This window comes from Schistocerca serialis, chromosome 3 (assembly GCF_023864345.2).
Source record: "Schistocerca serialis cubense isolate TAMUIC-IGC-003099 chromosome 3, iqSchSeri2.2, whole genome shotgun sequence".
Lineage (NCBI taxonomy): Eukaryota > Metazoa > Arthropoda > Insecta > Orthoptera > Acrididae > Schistocerca > Schistocerca serialis.
The window spans coordinates 866,919,105-866,932,549 of record NC_064640.1 but is presented as its reverse complement, the minus strand read 5'-3'; positions in this window follow the sequence as shown (position 1 = coordinate 866,932,549).

The window sequence follows — 13,445 nt, the reverse complement described above, 5'->3', positions numbered from 1 at the left end:
CAGATGATTTATGACAAGTAGAACGATGAGACGAGAATTTCTCAGGGCTAGCACCACTAAAAAAAAGGACAACCTTTGATATCCATTCCTTTTGTTTGTCAGCTCCAATGTAGTTGAATTTGTAACCCAGTGACAGGGTGGTGTTGCTACACATCAGAGTATTGAACTTTTGGCAGGGACGGTCACGAATCTGTGGTTGTGCCGGACTGCCACAGTGGTCGCCGCAACTGCACGCTATACCCCAGCACGCACCCTGCCAGACCCAACTTCTCAACTTATCCACAGACTACAAATCGTGGGTACGTGTGTGTGAATTCCTAAAGGACCAAACTGCTGGGGTCATCGGTCCCTAGACTTACACGCTACTTAGAATAACTTATGCTAATAACAACACACATACCCGTGCCTGAGGGAGGACTCGACCTGCGGAAGGAGGGGACGCGCAATCCGTGACATGGCGCCTCTAACCTCGCTAGCACTCTGTGCGACTCGTGGGTATGTTTTTGTAAGAAGTAGAAGCAAGAGAAATTTATCCAGAATTATTTCTGGCCAGTTAAGGTACTTGTCTAATAACACGATCGGCAGTGCTTTGATAAAATAGTGGAGGGTTTTCTAGAATGGTACGAGAAGTGTACTCACCAAATGAAGGCCGATCGGTTTCAGATGAGAATGGTACGAGAAGTGTTCTTGCAAAATGAAGGCCGATAGGTTTCAGATGAGAATTACTTGGTTCTGTTTCAGAACTAGACTTCGAGTCCTTCTAAGTTGTAAAAATATCCATGCAACAGATCAATTTGAGTGATGCGCTGATGTTATGAATCTCTTAGATGAACGCAGATGGGTTCAACAGGATATACATCAGGTGAATTTGGTCGCCGAGACTTCAACGTGAGTTCACTGTAATCCACCTCAAACCACAGTAGCACGGTGCTGGCTCCGAGACACGGACAGTTATACATTGCTCCCCCATGCATGCGCTCTGCTAATTATGCGGCTGACACTGTTAATAAAATTAAATTACAGATGATTAAGAGTCCACGCTTGCACAGTACCCTGCCAAACTGCACTGACATCGATGTCCTGCGCCACAGTCTGTATATGAAACGGAACGATCGCATAGTCAGTCGTGGCTAAAGCAGGCGGAAGACTTCGGTTTACTGGCAGTATACCAGAAAATTGCTATTAGTTTACAACGGAGACAGCATACAAAACACACGTGTGACCCATCGTAGAATATTGCTCAAGTGTACGGGACCCATACCAAATAGGACTAACACTGCATATTCAACGTGTACATAGAACTGTCACAGGTTTGTCTGACAAATGGCAGAGGGTCACGAATACGCTGAAGAAACTGAACAGTTGTCGACTTACCAGATCGAGTGGCTCCACTATTGGTATCACGAGGCTGAGTGTATCCCGTACCAGCTCCCACCGAGTAAAATTCCTTCGTATTACCGAGAACCTAACACGGGTCCTCCGCGTCTCAGCCCTCTTCACTGGTCACTCATCTGAAAGGACGAACGATTGTTCTTTTATGTCTGTTAAATTACATTCTTTCGTTAAGGAAATTCTATATTTCATCTAAATGGTTGAAGCTTACTTGTTGTTCGTATTTGCTTTCATATATGTAATTATTGAAGTTTAGTTCTGCCTTGAGTAAACACAAATTCTTCTTCTTTTAACACCACAACTCGTTTCGGTAAAGTTTCAGCATCATCAGTGGGTTCATTTATTTTCTACCAAATAGTATGCTAAAAATTTGCAAGATAGTGTATACTGTTGGCATTATGATATTTTATGCACAACATTATTAACAAAACATATACTTTAGTATCATACACTGATGAGCCACCACATTATGACCACCTGCTTAATAGCTTGTTTGTCCGTCCTTGGAACGAAATACATAACTGATTCTGCGTATCAGGGATTCGACAGTTACTTGGTAGATTTGTGGAGGTATGTGGCATTACATATCCACGCACAGATCATGTATTTCGCGTAAATAACGGGCCGCTAATTTGATTACGCGCTGATGGCGTCAGGCAGCGACACAGATGGGTTCAACAGGATTTACATCAGGCGAATTTGGTCCCCGAGACTTCAACGTGAGTTCACTGTAATCCTCCTCAAACCACTGTAGCATAGTACTGGCTCCGAGACACGGACAATTATACAGCTGAAAGATAACTTTGCCGTCGGGGAAGACATCAAGCATGGAGGCAGGCAGGTGGTTTGCAGCAATCAGCTGTAACCTCCCCACAAAATTCTTTCCTTCACATTTGTAACCTCCCTACAGAAATTCATTCACATTTAACCTCCACACAAAATTTCTTTCCCATTTAATGTACCCACAAAATTCTTTTCTCATTTAATGTAAGCTCGAAACAGAAAAATTCCTAAACCTGGTAATAAAAAATAAACTCAGTAACCTGGTAATAAAACAATGCAACTAACCTCTCAATTAAATTGTCGCTCACTTATGACTTTTCAATAATTCACTGTGAATTTAACCTGGTAGATTTTGGACGACAGCAGTGCTGCGTCATGGCCCTGGAAGATCATTCTGAATAAAAAAAGGAAAAATTCTTACCTCAATAAAATTGCCGAATATATCTGCTCTTACAATAAATTTTTCCGGCACCGCTCTGTGCAATGCTGGCCGATAGATGTGTCATTTATGAAAGGAAGCAACTGATTTTTCTTTTGCAACAATCAGAATGATCATGGATTGGAGAAATTAGTAAAATCTTTAAATTGAAATGAATGCTTGTTAAAAAAATTACTTTATATGACAAAGATTATTATTAGGACATTTTTAAAACATTTACATGGGAGTTCAGATAACATTACTAGATATGCGCGACGCTGCTTTTTACCTTATACAATAATACTCAGGCTCCGGCATCGCTGCACCGCGACCGGCCAGCCAACACGATACACCATACCAGACCAGAGCAGACTGCAGACTAGCCACTAGCAACAACTTACTGCTACAGCTACACAGTTCCTACTCAGTCAACACTGCTCTCTGGTCAGCGATTCTCTTATACCTTGCATATCGCAGGCAGCGCATGAGCAATACATCGAAATTACATCTGCTCGGACCTCTTACACAGCATGGCTTCGATTAGTTCAAAAGGTCCCATCCAAGTGCAGGAGAATATCTCCCGTAGCATAATACTGCTCCCACCTGCCTGCGTCCGTGGCGCGCTGCACGTTTCGAGCCACCATTCACCTCGATGACGGCGTTTGTGGAAACGAACATCGACCTAGTATAGGAAAACTGTGATTCACCCGAAGAGTCGACACGTTTCCATTGTTCGGCAATCAAACCCCGATGGTCTTAACTGACGATGTCGTTGGATCAACATGTGAACACGTAGGGGTGGTCTGCTGCGGAGCTCCGTGTTTGACAGTGTACGACGAACGGTGTGTTCCTAAACAGTTGTGCGTGTACCAACATTGTGCTCTTTCGACAGAGATGCCACAGATAACCATCTATCTTACTTTACAGAGCAAACAAGCCTCTGAACCTACATCCTGTGAAGAGTCGTGGACGTCCAACCATTCAGAGCCTAGAGTTAGTTTCACGGTCCTTCTACCTCTTTCTGTAGATGCTCGCGGTAGTTGCACGTGAATTTTCGATGAGATTCTCCGTTATCGAGGTACTCATTCACAGGCTCTGTGTAATAATAAACTGCCCTTTGTCAAAATCGCTTATCTCAATGGATTTCCCCATTTGCAGCCTATGTCTTCACTAAGATGATCCCCCGTTCGTGTCTGCTCCGTTAATATACTTTTGCTATCGCGAAACGTGCCCGCAACTCCACCAGGCGACGTACAAAGTCGTGGTGGGCAGTGGTGATAATGTTTTGGCTGATCAGTGTATACTGAAGGCGGTCTGTGATTTGCAGTACGACTGATATTTGCTCCAGTATGTCATCAACAATAATCAGGACTTCTCAATAGTATATACTGGGTGATCAAAATGTCAGTATAAATTTGAAAACGTAATAAACCACGGAATAATGTAGATAGAGAGGAAAAAATTGGCACACATGCTTGGAATGATATAGGGTTTTATTAGAACTACCCCATACTGCTAGACGCGTGAAAGATCTCTTGCGCGCGCGCGTCGTTTGGTGATGATCGTGTGCTCAACCGCCACTTTCGTCATGCTTGGCCTCCCAGGTCCCCAGATCTCAGTCTGTGCGATTATTGGCTTTGGGGTTACCTGAAGTCGCAAGTGTATCGTGATCGACCGACATCTCTAGGGATGCTGAAAGACAACATCCGACGCCAATCCCTCACCATAACTCCGGACATGCTTTACAGTGCTGTTTACAACATTAATCCTCGACTACAGCTATTGTTGAGCAATGGTGGTGGACATATTAAGCATTTCCTGTAAAGAACATCATCTTTGCTTTGTCTTACTTTGTTATGCTAATTATTGCTGTTCTGATCAGATGAAGCGTCATCTGTCGGACTTTTTTGAACTTCTGTATTTTTTTTGGTTCTAATAAAACCCCATATCATTCCAAGCATGTGTGTCAATTTGTACCTCTCTATCTACATTATTCCGTGATTTATTCAGTTTTCAAATTTATACTGACTTTTTGATCACCCGGTACATTGGTGTGCAAAACGTAAAGAGGAAAGTAACATTCACATTATGTGTCACTGCAAATAATATAGATGGAAGGAACATTGACTGTACATAGATAGAACTGCTACACTACAGTACAAAATGTAAGTGAAAGAAATTCGCAATGAAACGAACTGAAATGACATTCTTATTCAAAGACAATAATTGCATTGAAGTCAGTGCGATTCACGATGGTCCTCTGGATTTTACAAATGTGTGTGATTACCACTGACGGAATGCGTGCTCTGCGACGCATTCCCGTCACAACTATGGTAAAGAATACTTGTGGTAGGATGTTCCATTTCTCCAAAAGCGCGATTGATAACTTCTGGATGGTCATTGGTGTATGTAGATTTGTTGCAATACGTCCCCCAGGCGCATGTCACACGAGATCGGTGGAAATTAAGTGGGGGAGTGGTCAGGCTAGTCCATTCGCCGAATATCCTATCGTTCCACGAGCTCCTGCACCTATGCTGTTCGATGTGGTCGCTCGTTGTCAATCATAAAAAGCCCAAAAAGTCACATAAAAATGTCGTCAGGGCCTAATGCACCTCTGAAAAGACGCCAATGGGGAAAGGAGTATGTTACGTCTGCCACAGACGGCCCCTGTCAAGCAGACTACACTCATGATACCCCTGTGTACCATATAACATACACAAGCACTTGCAAGCGCAACCAAGAGGGAAACAATTCTTCAGAACAAACAGAACTTGCTAGAGACTAATGCGAACCTTTTTCTGCAGAGGTCGCCTCACAGATGCAAGGAAAGTTGGAGTACTCCGCCGGCTTCCGCCGGCTTTATAAGGCCAGCGCAGCAGCAGTACAGCCAGTTGCTCGCCGAGCTAGGACCAGCTCCGACTGACGTTACCGACGCTCTTGATGAATGGTCGTCTACAAGTTATTTGTATTTGTGTGTATATAGTGATTGTTCGAGAAGTGTGGTTCAGTTTCAATAAACGACATTATACTGAGTGTTCTACAGTACTGACAAGGGAACCTCCCCATCGCACCCCCCTCAGATTTAGTTATAGGTTGACACAGTGGATAGACCTTGAAAAACTGAACACAAATCAATCGAGAAAACAGGAAGAAGTTGTGTGGAACTATGAAAAAAGCAAAATATACAAACTGAGTAGTCCATGTGCAAGATAGGCAGCATCAAGGATATTGTAAGCTCATGGGCGCTGTGGTCCCGTGGTTAGCGTGAGCAGCTGCGGGTCGAGAGGTCCTTGGTTCAAGACTTCCCTCGAGTGATAGGTTTAATTTTTTATATAATCAACTTCTCTCTCCAAAATTCCAGGACATGTTCAGATTTGCTTGGACATATGCAGGATTTGACGGTCTGCACACGGAAAAATTTGAAAACGTTAAATACATATGTTTTGACAGAGCACAGTGAAAACTGTGCGACTGTGAAACTGTTGCATTCATTTGTTGTAGTTTATGTGACAAACTCATACGTTTTCGTCACTTTTTTGGGAGTGATTATCACATCCACAAGAAAACCTAAATCGGCTAAGATAGAAGAATCTTTTTACCCATTCGTCAAGTGTACAAGTTAGGTGGATCGACAACATATTCCTGTCATGTGAGGCACATGCCGTCACCAGTGTCGTATAGAATATATCAGACGTGTTTTACTGTGGAGGAATCGGTTAACCTATGACCTTGCGATCAAATGTTTTCGGTTCCCATTGGAGAGGCACGTCCTTTCGTCTACTAATCGCACGGTTTTGCGGTGCGGTCGCAAAACATAGACACTAAACTTATTACAGTGAACAGAGACGTCAATGAACGAACGGACAGATCATAACTTTGCGAAAATAAAGAAAAGAAACTTTTCATTCGAGGGAAGACTTGAACCAAGGATCTCTCGTTAAGTAGTTAACCACGTGACCACGGCGGTCCTGAGCTCACATTATCCTTGATGTTGCCTATCTTGCGCATGGACTACTCAGTGTGTATATTTTGCTTATTTTTTTCATAGTTCCACACAACTTCTTCCTGTTTTCTCGATTGACCTGTGTTCAGTTTTTCAAGGCCTATTCACTGTGCCAACTTATAACTAAATCTGAGGGGAGTGCGATGGGGAGGTTCCCTTGTGAGTATTCTGCGGAGTACAGTGCCACAATACTTCGACTGGCGTATGTTCAAAGATTTGGAGGTCAGGTCATCACATCATAACAACTGGACCACCAAAACGATCATGTTCGACAACGTTCCTTGGTACATTAGGTGTACCCACTGTTCCAGCGTAACGAAGGCGCCGGCACGAAGATGAACGCCAAAGCAGAGAAGGCTGTGAGACGGCGTCAGGCAATAGTTTGCTGACTAGGACCGCACCGCCTCTAGCCGAAGAGAATATAAGCACCGCCAATGGCAGCCTCGGCCCAGGCATCCAGGTCCCATGGTCCCCTGATACCAAATACCTACGTGTCCGGATGGATAAAAAACTGCTCTTCCATCGCCATTCAGAATATGTAACCCAAAAATGACTCAAGCTGATAAAAGCGTTGTACCCAGTGTTCACCAGCAAGGAACTGAACCACGACACCAAGCTCCGTCTGTACCAGATAGTTGTCCACCCTTCCCTCATCTATGGCTCCACTGTGTTGTCGATGCATGCAGACCCTCCAGCGCCTGCAGAATAAGGTGCTTCGTTGTTCATGCCGAACAAAGAACAGGTCGGCCATCTGCGATCTTTGATGCCCTTCTTCGGAGAACGGAGGAAGCAATTCATGCGAATAGACGTCTCAAATTGAAAGAATTGCATCAGATCATACCGGACGTGTCAATGACAACTCTTTATGACGTTGTGACTGTCAAGTTTGGGTACAGAAAATTGTGTGCTCCCTGTGTTCCAAAACTTTTAACAGATGAACACAAAAAGAAAAGGATGGGCTTTGCACACGACTTCCTCACACGCTATGCTGAAGCAGGTGATGAGTTCCTTGTGACAGGTGACGAGACGTGGGTTTATCACCATACACCTGAATCCAAGCAACAATCAATGCAATGACGCCATTCGAATTCACCAGAAGCTAAGAAATGCAAAACGTCGATTTCTGCGAAGAAAATCATGGATTCTGTTTTTTGGGACAGACAAGGCACTCTTCTGTTGGAATTTATGCCTCCTGGAACGACAGTTAATGCTGCTGCATATTGCCAGACTTTGAAACGTCTTCGAAGGGCAATTCAAAACAAACGCAGGGGAATGCTGACAAGTGGATTCCGCTTGCTTCATGACAACGCTCGGCCTCACTCACCGCTTGTAACGAAAGCACTACTCAAACAATTCAAATGGGACATATTGGACCATCCGCCATACAGCCCGGACCTTGCGCCCACCGACTTCCATGTCTTCCGTTACCTGAAGTCACATCTTGGTGGAAAATCATTCCACGACGATGAAGAGATCAAAGATGAAGTTGAAATATGGTTCCGACACCAGGCAGCAACCTTCTATGACTGTGGGATACAAAAGCTTGTGCACCGACTTAACAAATGTTTGGATGACGAGGGTGATTATGTCGAAAAATAAAAAATAATCCAGTTAATAAGATGTAACTGACGTTTTATAAATAAATGTTCTATTTAAGGACTGCGAGCCATTGTATCTTTACTTTTCGAAATGCCCTCGTAATAAAAACCTGTAATGTGATCTGCTTGAATTGTTGTTTAGCTATCCGAGAAAGCAGCATCCTTTAGGCACCATGTAAGAGACGAATGGGCAGGACCCCACACCCACCTCTCTCCACATGAGGATGCGTACAGAATCACAACTGAGATTGAATCTCGTCTCATCCGAGAAGAGCATGTGAACCCACTCCCTGCTGGTCCAGACCGTATGCCCATAGCAACATCGCAAACGGCGCTGCCGATGTGCGGGAGTCAACGGAACTCACTATACTGGTCGCAGAGCAAAGAGACCATCCCAAAGCAGTGCCACTGTGGCGCATGCCTTACAGACGTGTTCAGTGTGATTGCAATTGCACCCGCTGTTTGACCAGAGTCCCTTCTTGCCTGTTACACAATACAGTGGTCATCTGCCGCTGTAGTTGACCTTGGTCGACCACATCCTCTCCTTCGGACAGCAATGTCTGTGGTTCGAAACACTCCCCACGTACGTGAAACTATGCTGGGAGCAATATCAAACTCTTGGGCTACACTCGTCACGCTTAGTCCTCCTTCCCGTTTCTCGATATTCCTTCCCCGTGTGAAGTCGTCCAAATGATGTTTTCGGCCATGTTTTAAGAACATCATCAAAGTGCACTGTAACTGCTCACTGGTTGACAGATACAACGACTTCTCCCGCTTCTTAAACTGCCGCGAGTTGCGTAGCCAGTCGTATTTGGCACTGTAGTCACGCTGACCGCACACCATGCGATTTCCAACTTCCTGTGCATGACTGGCAGACCTTTTGCAACATGCTACTGCACTTTTATTCATTTCCACCGGGTACTTAAGGTGTTATGTTACTTTATCTAGCTCGTCCTTAAATTTTGCAGAACAGTGCATTTACCGAAAAGTTACGCCTAAAATGAAACTGTTGCTCTTTTTCTCCGTTTTGCTAATGTTGAATTGTAGTACTTTCAGTGTCTTACGTTCTGCTGTCAGTACCAATTTGTTTTGTATTCTTTAAATATCGTTTGCTAGGTTAATGTAATAGCTTTCGATAACGTAGTAAGATTCTGTTTTTGTGATGGGTTTTGTAAATATATGTCTGGAGGGAAAGGGGGGCTGTGCATGTAATTTGTATACACTTACTTTTTGTTGCCTTCTCATTTACATGTCTCTATGCTACGTAAACTGTACTTTCTAACACACACACTCTGTCATTTTTTATTAGCTATTCGCCTTTCCACCACCTTATTCTACGTACTCTGTGCGAAGTTAGCAATGACAGCAAACTCTGAGGGGTCTCTCTCTCTCTCTCTCTATCTCTCTCTCTCTCTCTCTCTTTCTCTCCAGACAGAACCAGAGTTCTAATGCAGAGAGTCGTGTATTCATTTATTCTTTTCCTTCTGCTATGGATTTTTTGTATATGGTAATTTTCTTCCATTGTAAGTTTCTGTAGAGTGCTGTTGCTGCATTTAAGAAATTTTAGGATTATGTTTACGAGAGTTGGCTCAAAAATGGCTCAAACGGCTCTAAGTACTATGGGACTTAACATCTGAGGTCATCAGTGCCCTAGACTTAGAACTACTTAAACCCAACTAACCTAAGGACATCGCACACATCCAAGCCCGAGGCAGGATTCGAACCTGCGACCGTAGCAGGCACGCGGTTCCGAATTGAAGCGCCTAGAACCGCTCGGCCACAGCGTCCGGCTACGACAGTTGGCCTGTGGTTCGTAGCCGTAGGACGCACTGCAGATGTAGAATGACTATTTTTGTTCTTAAGTGCCCTTCAGTGTTCAGTGTCTATAATGCTGAAATTTCGATGCTTCTGTCTGATATCAACTGAGTTGCGGTCTTGACGCGTGAGCTGATAGATATTGGCTAGTAGTCTTCATATAATACGAGAATTAAAACAATGCCTGAATGACACTTGATTGGGGTACCAGCTCTTCAAATGTCACAATCGAAAGGAAAGGAATTTGTTTGATGTTGTATTTCTCTCGGAAATGAAAATACCTATTGGCTACAAATTTATAGATCTGACCGGAGGCCCATAATGGATCCAGTGGTCACAGCGTAATTATATGCACAGTTTTTTTTAACATTATGACACAATCAGCTCTAGTAACAGCGTGAGTAGTGGTCTGCCTAAGCGTCCACCTACAATCTCCTTGCATGTCTTGCTGGCACACTGCGCATTCCTCTTGAGAATGAGCTAATATTGATCGAACTTGATTGAAGAGACTGAAGTAAACAAGATAGGATTACGTGAGCGAATGAGGTCTCGTCTAAACGTGTTTGCGAATGTGAGCTCAAGATCTCATCAGCACAATTCCCCACGCTGCGCTCAATTACATGCTGCCGAAGGCGCAAAGAACACGTGTCACGCTACCCGACTCTAAGTCATTTATAGAGACGCACGATGAAAACAGTGGAAACCGTATATACACATTTGTTTATGCGCGTCTCATCAGGAAAGTTGCAGTTTTTGATAAAAGTATTTTCAAAAGGAAAATGCAGTGTTCGTATTGATCGCTCCTCCGTTAATCGCGTTTTCACGTTCAAGCCACAGAAATGAGAGTTGTTCACTCATGTGACGCTCGTTTCAGATGCAGTTAAGAGTTTATACCTCCTTTTAGGAATCACCGGCGAATTACAGAAGTCATCCAGTCGGTGTTCTGCGTGGTGACACATAGTGAGAATTTTGGCTCAATTTGCCTTCCGGTTTGGCATAAACTGCGCAAAGCGTATTGAGATTAGATGTTTTTATTTTTATTGAATTACAGCACCAGTTGACCTGATTTTCTCCACGACCAGTTTCGGCCCTTAAGCCGTGTTTATTGTTTACAACTAACTGGACGACAGGAGCTCCATTGTCACTTGCTAGGCACCAGGCACACTCTCTCCGTTGTCGGGCCATCGGAAAGCAGAGTGGGAAAGGTTGCTGTCAGGAATCTAGAACTGTCATTATTGTAATTCCGTGCGTAACTAGCTCTTTGCCAGATATTCTTACACAACTAGGCGGGCGTTATACTGATCCCCACGTCCCTGCGAACGTGAAAAAGTAATCTGTAACGAATCCACATTGGCTCCACTTGGCGAAAAGAGATAGTGAAATATACATGTTTTACTAGTCTAAGCTCGAGAGCTGACTACTGTTTGGTTTTTATTGAACTTCTACGTATTTCAGAGTGAAAACGCCATCGTCAGGTTAAATATATTTCGCGTGCTGTAGCTGTTGTACTTTAGGAACGTTATGTTGATAAGTGAATAGGAAGTGCGTAGGAATCTTAATGACATATTACAGCACTTATTGTCCACAGTGACTTTTCTTTACACTTTAGCATATCCATATCAACGCAAAAATCTGCATTACAAAGATACTAGTCATATGAGCTGTCTGCTAGCAGGGTGAGCCATTCAAGGGAGTAGTCCTCTTTGTACGCATATAAAATAATTGATTTTCGTGATTTTTTTAACTAAAATAAAAATAATGCTAAATCTGTGATACAGTATTATTTCTTACACTTCTGTCTTTAAGAAATCATTTTTGTGTCCCCATCGGCCGACCGGAGTGGCCGAGCGGTCCTAGGCGCTTCAGTCTGGAACCGAGCTACCACTACGGTCGCAGATTCGAATCCTTCCTCGGGCATGGATGTGTGTGATGTCTTTAGGTTAGTTAGGTTTAATTAGTTCTAAGCTCTAGGCGACTGCTGACCTCAAAAGTTAAGTCCCATAGTGCTCAGAGCCATTTGAACCAAAGTGTACGTAGTCTAAATGAAAAACACAGCCCGCATCTCGTGGTCGTGCGGTAGCGTTCTCGCTTCCCACGCCCGGGTTCCCGGGTTCGATTCCCGGCGGGGTCAGGGATTTTCTCTGCCTCGTGATAGCTGGGTGTTTTGTGCTGTCCTTAGGTTAGTTAGGTTTAAGTAGTTCTAAGTTCTAGGGGACTGATGACCATAGCTGTTAAGTCCCACAGTGCTCAGAGCCATTTTGAAAAATACACTACTGGCCATTAAAATCGCTACACCAAGAAGAAATGCAGATTATAAACGGGTATTCATTAGACAAATATATAATACTAGAACTGACATGTGATTACATTTTCACGCAATTTGGGTGCATAGATCCTGAGAAATCAGTACCCAGAACAACTACCTCTGGCCGTTATAACGGCCTTGATACGCCTGGGCATTGAGTCAAACAGAGCTTGGATGGCGTGTACAGGTACAGCTGCCCATGCAGCTTCAACACGATACCACAGTTCTTCAAGAGTAGTGACTGGCGTGTTGTGACGAGCCACTTGCTCGGCCACCATCGACCAGACGTTTTCAATTGGTGAGAGATTTGGAGAATGTGCTGGCCAGGGCAGCAGTCGAACATTTTCTGTATCCAGAAAAGCCCGTACAGGACCTGCAACATGCGGTCGTGCATTATCCTGCTGAAATGTAAGGTTTCGCAGGGATCGAATGAAGGGTAGAGCTACGGGTCGTAACACATCTGAAATGTAACGTCAACTTTTGAAAGTGCCGTCAATGCGAACAAGAGGTGACCGAGACGTGTAACCAATGGCACCCCATACCATCACGCCAGGTGATACGCCAGTATGGCCATGACGAATACACGCTTCCAATCTGCGTTCACCGCGATGTCGCCAAACACGGATGCGGATGCTGTAAACAGGACCTGAATTCATCCGAAAAAATGACGTTTTGCCATTCATGCACCCAGGTTCGTCGTTGAGTACACCATCGCAGGCGCTCCTGTCTGTGATGTAGCGTCAAGGGTAACCACAGCCATGGTCTCCGAGCTGATAGTCCATGCTGGTGCAAACGTCGTCTAACTGTTCGTGCAGATGGTTTTTGTCTTGCAAACGTCCTCATCTGTTGACTCAGGGATCGAGACGTGGCTGCACGATCCGTTACAGCCATGCGTATAAGATACCTGTCATCTCGACTGCTAGTGATACGATGCCATTGGGATCCAGCACGGCATTCCGTATTACCCTCCTGAACCCACCGATTCCATATTCTGCTAACAGTCATTGGATATCGACCAACGCGAGCAGCAATGTCGCGATATGATAAACCGCAATCGCGACAGGCTACAATCCGACCTTTATCAAAGTCGGAAACGTGATGGTACGCATTTCTCCTCCTTACACGAGGCAT